This window comes from Marmota marmota, unplaced genomic scaffold (genome assembly GCF_001458135.2).
Source record: "Marmota marmota marmota unplaced genomic scaffold, marMar, whole genome shotgun sequence".
Classification (NCBI taxonomy): domain Eukaryota; kingdom Metazoa; phylum Chordata; class Mammalia; order Rodentia; family Sciuridae; genus Marmota; species Marmota marmota.
The window spans coordinates 906855-926377 of NW_026000223.1; the positions used below are offsets into that span (position 1 = coordinate 906855).

At 38.3% G+C, this 19523-nt stretch overlaps 1 protein-coding gene across 1 annotated transcript in view; it reads right to left on the reverse strand.

The window, feature by feature from the left end:
• Positions 1 to 19523, reverse strand: part of Tex15 (testis expressed 15, meiosis and synapsis associated) — an 89452-nt gene that overhangs the window by 69251 nt on the left and 678 nt on the right. The window contains exon 2 of the mRNA XM_015501229.2: positions 525 to 600. The gene's annotated coding sequence lies outside the window, so the exon portion shown is untranslated. The remainder of the gene's footprint in view (positions 1 to 524; positions 601 to 19523) is intronic.

The window sequence follows — 19523 nt, forward strand, 5'->3', positions numbered from 1 at the left end:
TTTCTTTACCCAGTTTCAATCTCCATCCCAAAGCCCAGTTCCTTACAAACTTAACTAGCTTCAAATGGTCTGAATGCTTATATCCCCCAAATACATATGTTAAATCACAACCATTAATATGATAGTATTGAAAGGTAGGGACTTCAGTGATTAGGTCTTGAGGGAAGAGACCTCATATGTGGGATTAGTGCACTTATTAAAGAGGACCAAGGAAGCTATCCAGCCTCTCCAACCATGTGAGGACACAATGAGAAAAGGCCATCTATGAGAAGGCAGAACCTTATCAGACACCAAATCTGCTGGGGCCTAAATCTTACTTTCCAGCCTCCAGAATTGTGAAAAACAAAAATTTGTTGTACATAAGTTACCTAGGTGATGATACTTATTATTACAGTGGTCCAAATGGACAAAGATAGTATTCAATAAATACTTACTATGAAGGACAAGTTTTACTTATTTTAAAAGCATTTCAATGTTTGAAAAAAACATTCTTCATCAATCTTGCCATTACTTGAAATACTTACCACTCTTCAATGATATCTAGCATCATACAGTTATCATCAGGACTCTGTCCATATATGAAAAATGATAAAGGAATATCTATAAAAAAGGAAACGTAGAAAATTATGGTAAGAGATTCCCTCAGAATTATCTCTTTACTGTCTTCTCCACTGATTATTTCCCCCGATTTCTGCCTCCCCTTTATTCTTTCTTTCCTTTTCGTGCTGCTGGAGATCAAATCTAGGGTTTTGTGCATAGTAGGCAAGCACTCTACCAACAAGCCACATCTCGATCCCTACTCTTTTGTTTCTTTTGGTGGAAAGGAAGAATTCTGCACATCTCAGTTCCTTTCCTCTCATACCCTTCCCATTTTTCTTTCTTTAACTTCTCTTTCTCACTCTCTTCCTTTTAGAACATTCCCATTTGCTATTCAAAGTCCCACTGTCAGCTTACCATTCTTAAGCAGACTCTAGTAGGAAAAACACAGGAGATGAAACTGCTTGAATGTTTTTATGTACAGCCAAAAAAAAAAAAAAATACTAAACACTAACAATGATACTTTTATACCAAAATTTTAATTAACAATCACTGTAAATAATTATGATAAATGCTACATGCTATGTATGTACTTTATATATACTATCTCATTTTATCTTCACAGACTGGGAATATTAGTCTTATTTTCAGGTGAGAAAACACAGACTCAGAAAGTCTGAGAAACTTGCCTATGGTTACCCAACTATTAAGATGGTTTTCAAGTCTGGGCTTGAAGCCTAAGTCTGGATTCTAAACCATGACACCATTCCAACCCATGTCTTAAGTTTTTTTCTAGAAGAACTTTAAATCTGATTATGTGCATCATGAAAACATTGATTAGTCCAAATCTTAATAACCTTCATTAGCTGCATGCTCTTGTGAAACTAGAAAATTTAAACAATTCATTATTAAAATGCTATGCATTCTTCAAAAGAAGAATTTTTTTTTCCTGGTACCAGGGACTGAACCCAGGGGTGCTTAGCCACTAAGCAACATTCTCAGCCTGTTTTATTTTATTATTATTATTTGAGACAGGGTCTTGCTAATATACTCAAGGGCTCATTAAGTTGCTGAGGCTAGCTCTGAATTTGAGATTCTCCTGCCTCAGCCTCCTGAGCTGCTAGGATTGCAGGCATGTGCCACCATGCCTGGCAAGAGAAGAACTTTTTTTTGTGGTGCTGGGGTTTGAACCAAGGGCCTTATGCATGCAAGGCAAACACTCTACCAACTGAGCTATCCCAAGCCTGAAATTTTTAATAGAGTAACATCCAGCAAAATTTGAGACTTACTCCAAATTCTAGGTAGTTTTCTCCAAGTTAAGCATTGAAAAAAATCAAAAGGTATTTAAAAGTAGGCACTGCAGATCTATTTTTGAAAGGAAAATATTACTACTATATAAATAAAAGAACATTTTATCCTCTAATTTATTATTTTTCCTGTTTCACTCAAATGCTTTAATGATGTGTCATTGCCCAAGAGACCCAAAGAAGCAATGATAGAGAATATAAAGAAACAATCAGGGGCAAGTATAGCCTTGTAATATCAGAATAAGGATGACAGACTAGCATATAAAAAATGCCAGATAATTTGAGATCTAGAAATTCAGAGCAATTTGACAGTGACGGTTCATGTCCTACTCATATTTGCATAAGGATATCAGTAATGGTATGAAGTATTTAGTAATAATTATACAGGTGATACGCACACTTTGCCCTCTTACTATCCCTTGCACTCTTCCTTTCCAACCAGGGCCTGGAAGAATGGTTCTTGCAAAGAAGGATGACCATTCTGCCATCAGTGAGGTGGTAAACTGAGAATATATTATCAAAACATTCACCAGTGTATTCATGGAGTGGTTTCACAACGTGTGCCCCTCAGGCACTCAAAGAAATATGAGATCTGGAAATCTGCCACAAAAGAAATGGTACTCCAGATATGCACAACGACATTACACATAACAAGACTGTCTGAGCCAAAAGAATAAGGAATGGGGCTGGGGCTGGGGCTTAGTAGTAGAGGACTTGCCTGGTATATGTGAGGCACTGGTTCAATCCTCACCATATAAAAATAAACAAAATAAAAGTATTGTGTCCATCTACAATTAAAAAAAAGTTAAAAACAGAAGAAGAAGGAATGTCCCATATTGTACCTGTGTGTAGAAAATGAGGATTCACCAAATAAGCCCCAAACTTAGGTAACTTACTTATGTATCTGATGCTACTTGCAAAAATCTATAGTCAATATTGATGAGAACTAACCACTGATTGCCAAATAAAGTTATAAAACTTCAAAAAAATAAATGACTATAGTATGTCTCCTGTGATTAGAGTAAGTTAAAGGATAATTTTTAAATTAGTACATTAGTAAGAATCCTTGTAAGCAAAGCTGAAAGTTGCTCAAGGAAGGATGTCAACACAAAGAAACCTACCCGGAGCTGGTCCACACTTTTTGGAATGTTAAAGAAAATGACAAAACTCCTGGAATAGCAAAAAAGAAAAGTCATCTGTGGGGATACTAAAATTACAAGAGCAACACCAACTATAGGTTTCATCAAAGAAGGTGGTGGTTTGGTAAGCCCATCAACAAATTCATGGAACAGTTCATTAAAAAACAACAACAACAAAAAAACTGTCATTTTTTTCCCTCCTAGAAGTGAGCTAGTAGAGTAATTATGAACTTAACATGCAGGGGATTTAACCCGCAGAGGTAAGGATATGGTTGTAAGGGTATGGTTGAAAATATTTAGTTTCTATTAAATGTAAGAATTCTGTATTGATTGAAATATTTCAATTTTTCATCATTAAAAATACTCACTTAAGGGCTGGGACTGTGGCTCTGTGGTAGCGCACTTGCCTGGCATGTGTGAGGCACCGAATTTGATTCTCAGCACCATGTATAAATAAATAAAATAAAGATCTATCAACAACTAAGAAAAAAAATTTTTTTAAATACTCACTTAGTAAGAAAACATAATGGTGTTTAAAAGCATTTGGAAAAGTTTTTGCCTCCCTCCTAGACCAGTTTCAGGAGATGATAAGGACTGTTATGTAATAATAATTCAAATGACAAAAAGACGGATCTACAAAACTTTTAATTATGGCACAAAAAGTCAATTTCCCAAGGCTATCTACGCTAAGCCTCAGGTCAACATCATTCTAAATGGAGAAAAATTGAAGGCATTCCCTCTAAAAACTGGAACACGACAGGGATGCCCTCTTTCACCACTTCTATTCAACATAATTTCTTGAAACACTGGCCAGAGCAATCAGATGAAAGAAACTGAAGTGATATGTATAGGAAAAGAAGAACTTAAATTAGCACTATTTGTTAACGATATGATTCTATACCTAGAAGACCCAAAAAACTCCACCAGAAAACTTCTAAAACTAGTAAATGAATTCAGCAAAGTAGCAGATATAAAATCAACACCCATAAATCAAAGGCATTTCTGTATATCAGTGACAAATCCTCTGAGAAGGAAATGAGGAAAACTACCCTATTCACAATATCCTCAAAAAATAAAATAAANCCGCCAGCCAGCCGCAGGGGGAGGCCGCAGAGCCGTCGGGGGCGGGGGCGGGGACTGCGGGAGGCCGGGTGTGGAGGCTGGCGGGAGGCACTTTTGTCGCTGGGACTCCGCTTATTACCCCAGCCTTGGTAAATCTGATGTAAGAGGGTGGCAAGGGAAAGACAGCCCCTGGTCACCCAGTACCCCTGGACTGAGGAACAGCCGAGGGGTTACAGAGATCACTGTAACGTAGTCAAGAGCCTCTTTGATAGAGTGCAGTCTGCAGACTGTTCAGACTCCCAAACGGCTGTGTGTGTGTGTGTGTGTGTGTGTGTGTGTGTGTGTCTAAACGTCCCTGCACATTCCTGGAGTGAGACTCAGGACAATATTAAATCCAATGAATCACCCAGCCTTCAGGAGGCCAGGGCGGTGTGCTGCAGAGCAGCATGGAGTGATGACTCAGCCTGGTGTCCCTGGCGGCAATGAGGCCTCCCCTGGCCCAGGGCAACTCTGTGCCAAATCTCCCTTCCCTCTCTGTTGAGCCTCTGGGTGTTGTGTAAGTCTTCTTTGCAGCCTTCAGTTCAGAAAGGAACTGTATGCTTTCATCATTGTATTAAGCAGAGTGTTCCTACACACAGTTGCCTCATGGTCTGTATATAATTCATTGATTTGAAAATTACTTCTGATGACTGTACTTGGCTCTCAGGTCAGGCTCAACCAATTCTGTGGGATGTGCATGGTTGGGGAATGATACACAGGCTGAGTTTGACGATGTTGTGCTTTCTTGGGCCTGACAACCTGTTCTCCATCCCAGGGGAGTTCTGTTCTGCTCTCAGCACCTACTATCTGCTGTATAAGGCCTTATAAGTGCTTTGATAACCCGGCAGGTTAAGGGGCCTGGTGCCTCATATCCTTTGTGGACAGCTTTGACTCCACCTACCTCCTTTGGAGTGGTAAGTTGCTCAGAGCACTTAGATTTCACTGATAGGATTTTGTTAATATAGCTACCCTACTCAAGAGGACCCCTGAGGAAGGTACAGAAGCTTTAAGGCCTTCCTGCTATAGAATGCTTCAAAGTCTATCTAGACATATTGTCTGTGACTTGTTAGAATTATATAGTCTCTGGCCGCACAATCTGAATCTGAATCTGAGTCTGCATTTAACATAATGATTTCTATGCATGTTTAAGTTAGAAAGGCATTGCTTCTAATGTTGATGCCTCTGATTCTTGGCATGTGCTATATATAGTATACGTGTATGTGTGTGGTGGGGGGTCACTCTGTGGAGCTGACCTAGCCCACCCACCTGTTTCTAATGCCCAGTTGTCCAAACACTATTCCAGCTGTGACTCATTTGTGTGTCAACTTTTAGTGATGACTCAACATTTATAAACCCCTGCATAAGGTGTGTCAGTGCCATCTGACAATGCCATGTGGCATTGGTGGGACTGACTCATCCATGATGTGGACAGATTAGTCCCACTCATCCCTTAGTGAGCAGCGCAGGATCTGGCCTCACAGAGCTTTGTGCTGTCAGAGCCAGGTCTTCCCACCCCTGCCTGTGAGGTAGTGCAGGGAACAAAGAGAGGCACCGTGGGCATGTCTGCGAACCTTCACGGGAAGATTGAGGAATGTGAACCTGAAGCCTGCATTGTCATTATTGCTGCTGCTTCTGTGCACTTTTGTGTCATTTGGGTCTAGTGTACCCAGGAGCTCACTTCTTGTCTGGCCTGTCACGTTTTGGTTTGGTGTTCTTGCCACCTCTGCGTGTATGGAAAAGGGTGCTATGGTGACAGATGAAATGGAAAAATGGCTCCCAGCGACTTAATTCAAATGTGATAGCAGGTATCCTTCCATAATCTGGTCCCTCTGTGAACAGCATCCATAATCTGTTTTAAGTGGTTCTACTTGTCATGCAGGACAGTGATGTCTGACGTGACTCTAGGAGTTGGAAGACAAGGATGGTTCCACCCAGGACAAGAACTTTTTGTATGTTTGGATCCACTCTTCATTATAGTCTTATTCTCTGAGACACACAGTCATGGGCTGTGGAAAAAAGAGTTCCACCTCTGCCATCCCTCCCTTTGTACAGGGAACCTGGCCATCTGCACACCAGTCCTCAGGTGGATTCGCCCTTCGGTCGCCCAGCTGCACTATGAGTTCTGAATCCCTGGCTCCCCTGACCAGACTCTTCAGTATGCAGCTGCCACAGACAGCCTGGACAAACCCAGCCAGGCAGGCAGAGCAGGACTCGCCTCATAAAGGTCTTCACACCTGCCTTAACTTTGAGTCTCCTTGCTTCTGTCAGGAGGTGCCACAACCTTGGACGGAGCTCTTGTTGGTGTTAATTGTTTCCTTTTCATTTCCAGCTGGTGCAGAGCTTTAGCACTGTAAGTTGCTCATTTTGATCTCTGCACTCAGGAACAAGGTAATTAACTCAGCTACAATTTAAGGAAACAGACCTGCCTCAACTTGTTGCCGGTCTTCAGACAGTGCTCCATCCTAAATCATTTGATAATGTGAGCGGCTTGACGCAGTTCTCTTCTTGACTGAGGGTTGGTTCATTAGGTCACAATCAGTAATTGATTCTCAGTGTGTCTCCGCTGGTTTTATTACAGTAATGAGGACTATCTTTTTTTTCATCTCCTCTAATATGTTATCCAAACCATCAGCTTCTCAGTTTGGTGTTAGGATGACTTTGACAGGTTGTTAGCAACTATATGATGTACAGAACATCACAGAAATGTCTCAAACTGTGTTGCTGTGTACTGCACAGAGCCTTAGGTGGTCCCGAAAGAAGTGAAAGCTCTTGCAAGGAGAAAGTTACAGCAGCGATTGAAAATATGACCGCAGGCTCGATGTCCTAATGGAGAAGTTCCTCGCATGGTTGGACCTGTTTTCACTTGCAGGGCAGATTTCACCAGGCTGGGTGGCATCTGCACCTCCTCTCCAGAATATTCTTGAGCAGCAAAGGGGAAGAGCAAAGCTCAAGAGCAAAGCAGACATTCTCACTGCAAAAGTTTCAGACTCCACTTTCTCCCTGGAGTTTTTTTTTTTTTTTTTTAAGTGAACAATACTTTGCTGACCTCTATCCAATCTGATTTCCCCTTAAGTTCTTTTCATGTTGAGAAATGGAGATGTATAATATGAAGGCCATGAGAGATGAATATGGGATTATTTATTGTGCTTCTGCTGAGTTCCTAGATGACTTTCAGCTTAGCTATAAAAGACAAAAGAGGAGGAAAGGCATTTTCTGTTTTGATGGACATAATAAAAATGTTACAATAAAATTTAATGTTTACTTTTATCCAATTAAAAAAAAAAAAGAAATCAAAGAAGACCTTAGAAGATGGAAAGATCTACCTTTCTCTTGGATGGGCAGAATTAATATTATCAAAATGACCATACTACCAAAAGCACTATACAGATTTTAATGCAATTCCTATCAAAATCCCAATGGCATTCCTCATAGAAATAGAAAAAGTAATCATGAAATTCATCTGGAAAAATAAGAAACCCAGAATAGCTAAAGCAATACTTAGCAGGAAGAATGAAGCAGGTGGCATCACTATACCAGACCTTAAACTATACTACAGAGCAACAGTAACAAAAAGAGCATGGTATTGGCACCAAAACAGACTGGTAGACCAATGGTACAGAATAAAGGACTAACTCACAAAATTACAATTATATTAGACAAAGGTGCCAAAAACATGCACTGGAGAAAAGATAACATCTTCAACAAATGGTGCTGGGAAACCTGGAAATCCATATGCAACAAAATGAAATTAAATCCCTCTCTCTCACCATGCACAAAACTTAACTCAAAATGGATCAAGGACCTAGGAATTAAACCAGAGACTCTGCATCTAATAGAAGAAGAAGTAGGCCCTAATCTTCATCATGTGGTATTAGGCCCCAATTTCTTTTTAATAAGACTCCTATGGCACAAGAATTAAAGCCAAGAATCAATAAATGGGATGGAATCAAACTAAAAAATTCTTCTCAGCAAAAGAAACAATCTGTGAGGTGAATAGAGAGCCTATATCCTGGGAGCAAATTTTTACCCCTCACACATCAGATAGAGCATTAATCTCTAGGGTATATAAAGAACTCAAAAAGCTAAACACCCCCCCAAAAAATAAAATAACCCAATCAACAAATGGGCCAAAGACCTGAACAGACACTTCTCAGAAGAGGATATACAATCAATCTATCTCTCTCTCTCTCTATATATATATATATAAAATGCTCATCATCTCTAGCAATTAGAGAAATGCAAATCAAAACCACTCTAAGATATCATCTCACTCCTGTCAGAATGGCAGCTATTACAAAGACAAACAACAATAAGTGTTGGCAAGGATGTAGGGAAGAGGGTACACTCATACATTGCTGGTGGGACTGCAAATTGGTGCAGCCAATATGGAAAACAGTATGGAGATTCCTTGGAAATCTGGGATTGGAACCACCATTTGACTTGGACTATACCTAAAGGACTTAAAAACAGCATACTACAGGGATACAGCCACATCAATGTTTATAGCAGCACAATTCACAATAGCTAAACTGTGGAGCCAACCTAGATGCCCTTCAGTGGATGAATGGATAAAAAAAAATGTGGCATACACACACAATGGAATTTTACTCAGCAATAAAAGAGAATAAAATCATGGCATTTGCAGGTAAATAGATGGCTCTAGAGAAGATAATGCTAAGTGAAGTTAGCCAATCCCCCCCCCAAAAAAAAACAAATGCTGAATGTTTTCTCTGATATAAGGAGGCTGACACATAGTGGGGTAAGTAGGGGGAGCATGGGAGGAATGGATGAATTCTAGATAGGGAAGAGGGGTGGGAGGGAAAGGGAGGGGGCAAGGGATTAGCAAGGATGGTGGATTGTGATAGACATCATTATCCAAAGTACATGTATGAAGACTTGAATTGGGTGTCAACATACTTTATATATAGAGATATGAAAAATTGTGGTATATATGTGTAATAACAATTGTAATGCATTCTGCTGTCATTTTTTAAAAATCAATAAAAAACCCCTAAATTTCCCATTTTGGGGGGTGGGCAGAGAAAAGAATACAGAGAAACAATATCAACTTCTGATAAACAGCATATGTTTGGGAGTAAAATTATATTGGAAAAATTAAGTAAGCCTGAGATGAAGAGACACACAGAAATGAAATGATCAGTGTGGTAAGATTAGGGGAAGAAATCCATTTCAAATTCACCTATTTAAGTTGGTAAATTTTGAATCAGTTTTTTAAAAAGTCTAAGAAAAAGTTGTGCTGAAAGAGAAGATCTTAACAGACACCTCTGAAAGATGGAAAGGCACAAAGTTGGAAAAATTATTGTTCTTTGTTAAGTTTGTTGTCTAGGTATGCACTAGATTTCCTAACAATGTCACTGGCTATGCAAACAGTGGTGGGAACTAACAAGCTCATTAGTGAAGTCGCCTGTATCTCTGGTCTAGGGAACTGCAGGCAACAGTTGTCCCTAGACTAGGAGCAGCAGCATCACCTGAGAACTTGCTGGCAAAGCATATCTTCTAGTCCCACACAAAATCTGGGTGTCCAGCAATCTGTGGTCTTTTAAGTTCTCCTAGTGATTCTACTCTAAGTTTGGAATCTACTGGTCTAAAATAATTTTGAGAAAAGCATCCAACCAGCTACATAAAAACCGTTCTTTCCTCCCCACTTTTTCCCTTTATCAGCAGTCTTTTAGCCAGTGTCACTATTAGGAAAAAGAAATGTTCTTAACAGGGATTCTTACTTGAGGCTTAATGCTCCAACTAAGGAAAAAATCCAAAAGAAAAAATAAAACATGGTTTTGCTTTTGGGGGGTGGGTCGGAGGGTGAGTGTTAAGAGGGTTTGGAGGAGGAAGGAAAGAGGCCTTCAGTTCATTTAACAAACATTTACTAAGCTGCTACTTTGTTCCAGGCATTCTGCAAGAAGGAAAGATAAGAAAGCAGAAAAAATTTATGAAGGCCAATCATTTTACCTTAAGTACCATATTAAACTAGTACTAATAACACAGGTTGCCTTTTCCTGGAATACACATATACAGTTAAAACTATGTGTGTAATAAAACATTTATACCAAATCAACAGACTAGCAAAACAAAAATACATTGTTCATCTTGTATCATTTCCATGATTTTATGTTGACTCAAAAGTTCTAATTTTGTTTTAATGACCTATACTGTATGAATGGATTCCTCTCCTCCAGGGCCAGAAGAATCTTATATATAATTCTACATAATGAAATGAGAATTAGTTGTTTCTCAAACTTCAGGTTGTAATCAGAATCACCTGAAGGGCTTACTAAAACACATTACTGGATCCTATCTCTAGAGTTTCCAACTCATCATTTCTGAGATGAGATCTAAGAATTTTTATTTCTAATAAATTTCTGTACGATACTGATAAGAAAGGGATTACATTTGAGAATCATCAATGTAGATGACTGACTTCTACATTAGACTTAGTAAAATTCTGATAAACGAGCAAGGAAAGGTTTTAGGATTACTAGTATGTTTTTTCAAGGCAGATAGACAGACAGATACATACACATATACATACAGATACAGAGGGGAGTGTGTTGCTCTGAGGGCAAAAACATTATGAAAGAGAAATGGAGTATGCTTTTTTTAAAATTGTCTTTTGGAACTGGGGATTGAACCCAGGGGCACTTTACCACTGAGCTATATCCCCAGCCCTTTTTTATTTTTGAGACAGGGCTCACTAAATTGCTTAGGGCATCTCTAAGTTGTTGAGGCTGACCCTGAACTTGAAACCTTCCTGCCTCAGCCTCCAGACTGACTGGGATTACAAACATGTGTGGCCTATTTATTTTATTTCAACAATCCATGCTAAATGGTCTATGTTCAACCAACCAACCAAACTTCAATATAAAGAGTTTCCCAAACTAAAAGCAAAAATGTGTACTTAAAGATTTCCATGATTTTGTTGTGACTCAAAAGTTCTTATTAAAAAAAAAAAAGATCCAATTTTGTTTTAATGATTTATACTGTATGGATGGATTTCTCTAAAAATTCGAGGCAGGCTCTCCTCCAGGTCCAAGGAGAACCCTATATGTCAAATGAGAGTAAAGTTAAAAATAATTTACAGCTTAAAAGACTATCCCAAGAGCCTAGGCTCTGGGGTGGGAGTGGAGGGAAGAGTGTTTCCAATCCTGCTGCTTTTCATCAGGGGAATAATTAAAGTTAAGGGGTCCCTAAGGATTAGGACTCCCTTGGAGTCTAGACTCCCTTTGGAGTTCAGAAGCTGTAATAAAAATAGATCAAGTTCCACAGAGAGTGAGAGGTCATCCAGGTTACTGAGAAAGGTGAGGAAACATTAAGTCTTCAAACCATCCTCCACTCCTAGTCTTTTCTTCTACCTTCTCAAATGAATGAGTTGTCTGGCTTCACTAAACTACAACCACTCTACTATGGGGACAACTTGCAATCTATTGAACAACAAGGACAAGAACCTGGATTATCTACCCTTCTACTTATCAGCACTGTTTCCCTTTTGAGGCCAAGTATTAATTACAACAATGATTTCCTTAAGTTACTGTATTAAGAACACAGTAAAAAAAAGTGTAAAGTCACTTGTCTATCTCATGCATATATAAACGCAGAGGTGGTTACCTGATCAAGGTAGAAATTAGATGTATGGCTAGAAAGGTATAAAATGTGAAAGTTTACTATGCTAGTGGGCTATGAAAAGTGAGGAATAGATCAATCAATGTAGCCCCAAACTGAGTGCATTCTCTGCTTGACAGATGGAATTATATGCAAAAAGGAGTTGGGAATTGTAAAAGCACAGGGATAAAATTAGTCACTAATCTATTATGGCTATGAGACTTTTTAAAGGGCATTAGGAAAATACAAAGGAATAACCAGATGATTAGAGATAATGACATAATTTTCAAGGGAATTAAAAAACATAGCACTTGGAAGAGAATAATAAAAGGCCCTCATTTAATCCTTGTAGAAAACATACCAGTTACTTTCCTCAATAACAAATTAATCCTATGTAAAAACCCCACACAATTAATTTTGATTAATGTAGGAAATTGTACAGGTGATAAATGTGTAAGTAGGACTGACCAACATTAAGTCAACTTCTCCTCCCCTGGTAGCTTGTTTTCTGATTAAAAAACAAATTCCTCTTTAATGCTAATGAACTGTGCAATGAATCATTCTTTTTTAGGAGATGGGGGTACCAGGGATCGAACCCAGGGGCACCTGACCACTGAGCCACATCTCTATCCCTATTTTGTATTTTATTCAAAGACAGGGTCTTACTGAGTTGCTTAGCCATCTCGCTTTTGTTGAAGCTGGCTTTGAACTCTCCATCCTCCTGCCTCAGTCTTCCCAGCGGCTGGCATTCTTGTCATTTAAGATGTTCCTCTCATTTTAAAATAGTAAGATCTCAAGATGAAAATTTTTAAAAAGTAACTATTTAATTTTGGAACAGTGTCAATAACCCATACATAATTTCTAAAATAAATTTATTGAATTATATATTGTTCTCATGAAAGAAGCAGACATGTTCATTTTAAAATTAATGTTTTTAATAAATTTAAAATAAATAAATATAAAATAAATTTAACTAATCTTCTTTCATATCGGCAACAAGTCAATAATGTGTGTCAATGGAGAGGTGGGGGAGGTATTGGGAATTGAACCCAGGGTGTTTTACCACTCACTGAGCTTTATGCCCAGTTCTATTTTTTTATTTAATTTTTTTTTAAATTGTTAAATTGCTCAGGCTGACCTCAAATTTGTGATACTCCTGCTTTTGTCTCTGGAGTAGCCAAGATTACAGGCATGTGCCACCCAGCCCAGCTAATAATGTGCATTGTTACTAATGTTACTATCAAGAAAAAATTTTAAAATGAGAAATTATATCCCATTTGATTCAAATGTATGATATGTCAAGATCATTGTACTGTTATGTGTAACTAATTAAAACAAATTAAAAAAGAAAAAAATTTAATGTGGATGTATATTTCTAAAATCACATATGTTTTAAAATTCTATCTGACTTTAATAACAAAGGGCTCAAAAATTCTTTGAAACAGGGGTTGGGGTTGTGGCTTAGTGGTAGAACACTTGCCTAGCACATGTGAGGCACTGGGTTTGATTCTTAGTACCACATAAAAATAAAGTTATGTCCATCTACATCTAAAAAAAAATTCTTTGAAGCAGTTTCATCATGCAATGTCTAAAATACTGAAATAAGTACACCTGGTAGAAATTACAACAAGTAAACTGACTGGAGACTTACAAATTCAAAGAAACCCAGGGACAAATCTTGGAATTAGAGTCTCCAGAAGAAAAGTAACCAGAGCCAGGCATGGTGGCATGTCTATAATCCCAGTGGTCAAGTTCAAAGCTAGCCTCAGCAACTTAGAAAGGCTCTTAAGCAATTTAGCAAAATTAAAAAAAAAACAAACAAACAAGCAACAACAACAAAAACAATCCTGGGGATGTATGTAGTTCAGTGATTAAGCACCCAGTACCTAGAAAGAAAAGTAAAGTATCTGGATAACTAAAAAGTTTTCTTACTTTTAGTTTGTGATACTGGTGACCAAAATAGAATAGTTTTCAGACTCAGCAACTTACTAGCAAATAATTTTCCTTTAAAAAAAAACATAATATAGCCAGGTGTGGTGGTACATCCCTATGACCCCAGTGCCCTGGTAAGCTGACACAGGAAGATCACAAGTTCAAAGTCAGCCTCAGCAACTCAGCAAGGCCCTAAACAATTTAGTGAGACTCCATCTCAAAATAAAACATAAAAAGGGCTGGGGATGTGGCTCAGTGGTTAAGTGCCCCTGGGTTTAATCCCTGGTACAACAAACATACAAAATAAGTAGCATAAATAGTTCAAATGGACTGTTTTTAAAATAAAATTATTTGACTTATTCTTGCCATAGATAAAAAGTAGTATTTTTGGTAGCAGTGTGGTGAAACCTAACCATCTAGTTCCAAATCCTGTCTACAATTTTAAATGAGTTACCTAATCTCTCTGTCCCTTGGTTTCCTCATAAGTAAAATGGGGAAAAAATGACAGCATATACTGAATAAGTTAATTAACTGAGTTGACAGTCTCCCAATATATTAGTTAAACAAATTAACATATGCCACACATAGAAAACAATGATTTATAATAAAGTGCTGTGTAAGTGCTAGCTAGTCTTAGTGTATGTTTAATCAAATAAAGAAGTATTGTTTTTTAATCCTTAGAGTGTAATACACATCATTCAGCATTCTTTTTCAAATAGTTTTATTAATTGGCCTGTGAAGTTCCCTTCTCTAGTTTAGCCTCAAGTGAACCTACAAGGATATATAAAGGGCTTTCCATTTATATGAGTTAAAAACCTCAGAGAGCAGAGCAAAAATATATTTGGGAAAACTAAAATACAATGTTTAATTTACTGAAATCGGCTCAAAAGACATGAAAGACAGTTAACCAATATAAGGGGAGAGTGTCAATTAAATCTATTGGGATACTCTTAATTTTCTCAGTTTATATATGAAGAAATCAAGTCACACAAAGATCCTAGGTTTAATTGATTTCAATGGACATGAAAGAACCAAAATGGGGATGAGGGAGAGAGAGGAAGATAGTGGGGGAGTTAGAAAGATGGATATGTGAAATTTTCTCTAAAATTTGTTCTTTTCTTTTGCTTCCTATTCCTTAGCCAAATATGACTTCATATGTAACATGCTACTCAGAACATAAAGGGACATATCAAGCTTTGTAAAAAGCGTCATTCTGAACTCCCAGACTACTACCACCATACATAATTAGGCTACAAAAATATTGTTGATTTTATAAAGGCTTTGTCCCTTTTTTATTTGCTATGAATAGCCAAAAATTATAGTAACATTTTCTACATTTGTGTATATATATATATATATATATATATATATATATATATATATATATATATAAAATTGTAGATGGACACAATACTCTTTTATTTTGAACCCAATGCCTCACATGTATCAGGCAAGTGCTCTACCACTGAGCCACAACTCTAGCCCCATAGTAATGTTTTCATTCATATATACTGACAAAGTATTAGTCTATACCTCTCCTTTATAGATAATTCATTTGATCTTTCTAAGATCTTAGATTAAAATGTTTATGTGGGCTTTATGTCTCTCTAAACTTTACACGTCAACCACAGAGAAGAGAACATGGCCCCATCAAAAAAAGGGTCACTACAAAGTGCAAAAAAAATGAGGATGAGTGGGAGAACAAAGGACTGTCAAAAACCAAGGCCTGAGTCCTAGATCTGTTATTACCTACATACATCAGTTTATAAAACTGAAATGTGCTGGGCATGGTGGCCCATGCTTGTAATCCTAGTGGCTCAGGAGGCTGAGACAGGAGGACTGCAAATCCAAAGCCAGCCTTAGCAAAAGCGAGGTGCTAAGCAACTCAGTGAAACCCTGTCTCTAAATACAAAATAGGGCTGGGGATGTAACTCAGTGATCTAGTGCTCCTGAGCTCAATCCCTAGTACTCCCTCCCAAAAAACACAGTAAAACCCCCAAAACTGAAATGTGTTCCTCTATAAACAACGTCTCTCAATTTTACTACTGCTAAATTTGATTTAGGTGATGAAGCGGGAAGGTCTCACACCCCTTAATGGATCTGAATGAAGCCATAAAAATTTTCTCCAACAAAAAGTAATACAATTTATGCATTTTCATAATTAGAGTCCTTTCATGTGTTGAGACTCAGAAAATAATACCCCAAAGTATAGCACTTTGGCATGCTGAGTACTTCGAATTTAAGAAGACTGAAAGGCCTCAGAAACAGTCTCTTTCTGATTCTCCCTCCCCACTCCCTGGTCTCCTACTCCTCTTTCTCTCCCACTTAAGTCACAGAAACCAGTTTCTCTTCCACAAGGTGGGTTATATAAGCTAGAACACCTTTCCCCCTAGAGCAAGCCATAAAACCTAGAATGATAAAAAGCACTAGTTTCACTCTCTTCTCCCTTGAAGACTTACTCAAGAGAAGCACTGCTTCATCCCTGGGAGGAAGGAATGCTAAACAGACAAGCCAAGAATCTCAACAGGTAGGCCCTGATGGGATTTCCTCCCTCAGTCTATTACTATCAACCATACCCTTTGTCCAATTACATTTCTACATAGCTGTCCATTCTTCATTGAACCGAAGCAAGAAAACAGTTTTCCCTGACTGTCACCTAAAACTTTTGATTAAATAAAGTTGTTATGCTTTTCTCTTACTAACCTGTCTTTACAGTGTGGATCATGACCCTCATGATAAGGGAGGAAAGACATCACCAGTCTCCACCCCTACACATGTACATCAAGTTAAGAACAATATAACATTTGTAATATTAAATCCTATTGATTTAATATAAAAAATGTTATTTACTCATATTCTCTCACACCTTAGTCTTGCTGTTCAATATGTAAATGTACCAGTGCTAACAAGCTTATGCTTTTCAAAGTATAAATGAAATTTTATCCTTGATGACTAAAAAGAAAGTACCCCCCTTCCCCATGTATGAGTGAATAAGTGTGTTTCTAGTTTTAGATTTGTACCCTAACAAGCTATGCAAATCAGTCATTTTCTCTGTTGGACCACTGTCCTCAAATATCTTCAAGTTGGGTGGGGATGCAGCTCAGAGGTAGAGTGCTTGCCTAGCTGGTGACAGACCCTGGGTTCAATCTGCAGCACCATCAAGGTGAATCACAGATTAAACCTAAAATATTTTTATGCCTACCTAGGATCTAGAAGGCACTAACAAAGCTATACAAAATGAAAATTAGGTTTGTATATTTACTTGTCCACATATATTCACATTAACACTGTTTAAAAGCACTAGTTTCACCTTTGCCAAAGTCTCAGCTGTAGTAATTAAAGGCAGATCAGTTAGCAGCAGCTGTTCTCCTTTTCAAAGACAGTAATTACAAAGGCTTTTGCATTGTACATTCCAAGGATATAGAATTGCCACCAGACTTCAAGGACTACTATCATAACATGATGTTGCTCATTAGAGCAATCATCAAATTTACTCATAAGCACGAGTTTCAAATTTTCTGAACTTATTATACAACTTTACCTTACCTGGTAAAACAGAGCTATTTCTAAAAAGTTAATTTCTGAGAATCTAACCCTATTGTTGAACTAATTTTATAAAACTTAAAATTGTTTCACAAAGCAAAAACAAATCACCTTACCATGCCACTTTTAAACATATCAAATCAATGAATAAAATACTGGGTTTCAGGAAAACCTGTTGAATTAAACAACAAAATGTTCCTCTTTGATAAAGACAAGTCACAAAATACAAATGGAAAAAAAAAGGTAAGGCTATTTTTCACGTTGGTAACAATATTTTATAGACTTAGAGAAAAACTAATCTCAACTGCAGAATATGTTAACTAGATAGTTACTCTGATTTCATCACACCTAATGCACACCAGCACTTCAAATACTCTATATCATCCTTCATGAAGGTAAAGATACCCTGAAATAGAGGAGAAAGGAAACAGGAACACAGCAAAAGCAGACCTCAGTAATATATTTACCAAAAATCACAAGTGCCAATTTTCTAAAGTTAATCTTTGAGTATTGTGAAAGGATTTTTTTTTCTCTAATTTAAAATTTTTGCAATTCAGGTACAGTATGTCATTCGTTAGTTAAACATAACTCTATAGCTAAACTACCCCAGTAGACTAGTTGGTACATCTAGAGAAAAAAGTGTTCCTTGGGGCTGTAGAAATTGAGTAAAAGTATTATATTTTACTGGTTGTGCAAAACATTTCTTAAAATTTTTGTTTTTGTTGTAGATGGAAAGAATACTCTTATCTGTTTTTATGTGGTGCTGCTGAGGATTGAACCCAGTGCTTCATATGTGCTAGGCTTTACCACTGAGCTACAGCCGCAGCCCTGTGCAAAACATTTTTGATATATTAAGATATAAAAATAAAAATATGGTGAGATACACACTAAAACTGAAATTATTACTAGCTACTAGAATTAAAATTTCGCAAAAAGTTCAGAGTTATCATGTAGTCTTATAGATCAACAGGACCTCTACAAATATTTCCTTATTTCTGTGTAGCTCAACAAATTCTTTAATCAAATTTTTAACAAAGAAAATGTGCATGGCTATTCAAAATGTTTTAGAAACTTTCCCTCCAAGTTTGAGATCCTTATAATTAAGTGAGATCAGATTTTTAAAATACCTGGTAGATAAGGTAAAGACAGGCTTTTGCTTTTGTTGATTTTAACTCAAAGGCTTTTAAGGTGAACAATGACAGAGCATTGAAAACAACTCTAAATACTGATTTCACACCTTCAGATGTCCCTTAGCCTCAATTGTTGAATACTCTCCTTTCCAAGTAACAATGACATATTCTGAGTGGATCCTAAAGCCTTTAAAAAATACCCAATAAATTATTTTCTAAACGTTAACTCAACTTAAAGTTTGTACCACTTTTATTCACTTTACACATACACACAGTTGTCAAAAAGGAAACCCCGAAATTCATGTACACAAATTACAATTTTGTGGCATTTCTACTTTACACTTGGAGGCAATCCTATAGTCATCTGTCACTTCCCAAAAGCAAACAATGCACTTGGTGCCCACATTTTTACAACTTGAGGCAAAGCGTGGCATCTTTGGAAGCTTTGGAGTTACTAATAACCACAACTTCTCCACTTTCTACTGTAGCATCATTAGTAACAGTTGTTTTCCATACACTGACACCAAGGGAAAGTTCCTCAAATAAGCATTCAGGAGGGGAAAAGTCAACCAAAAGCATGGAAAGGAAAGAAACTGCTTCAGAAGATCTGGGTAGGGATGAATTTAGGACTGGCTTTACGTTAAACTACCCGATGAACAGTAGTAGGTTTTTGCACCCACACCATTCCAGAATCCGGTAAATTCCAATATATTATTGAAAAGGGTGACTCAAGAACTACCAAGGCGAAGCAGACTCTCAAAACCTCCATTTAGTCCTTACAACCGTCATAGCGCCGGGGGCACCCAGAGACCGCATCCCTGGATGCCAAGTTTCCCGCCCACCGGGTGGCCTGTCCCGGCAGGCTTACCTCAGGCACCCGGATCGAGGCCCGACGACCCTCCGCGCCCCCCAATTCGCCCTTACCTACCGGAGCTCCCCCACGTCCACCGGCTCCTGCAGCGAGACGGCGGGCGGCCAGCACCGGAGGGCATCCTCCAAGGGCGAGCTTTGCTCAGCGAGGACGCGGGGCGCGGGCAGCCCGGGTGGCCCGGGCGGCTCAGCACCTCGCAGCGCGGGGAAGCCGCGGTCACCCCAGCAGCGTTCCAAGCCTCCTCGCTCAGAATCTCAGAGTCCAGAGTTGCCCCGTGGTGTGGGCAGCAACTAGGGGAAGCCACGCCCAGCGACCGCCGGCAGCCTGGCGTGGGCGGCGCACAGCG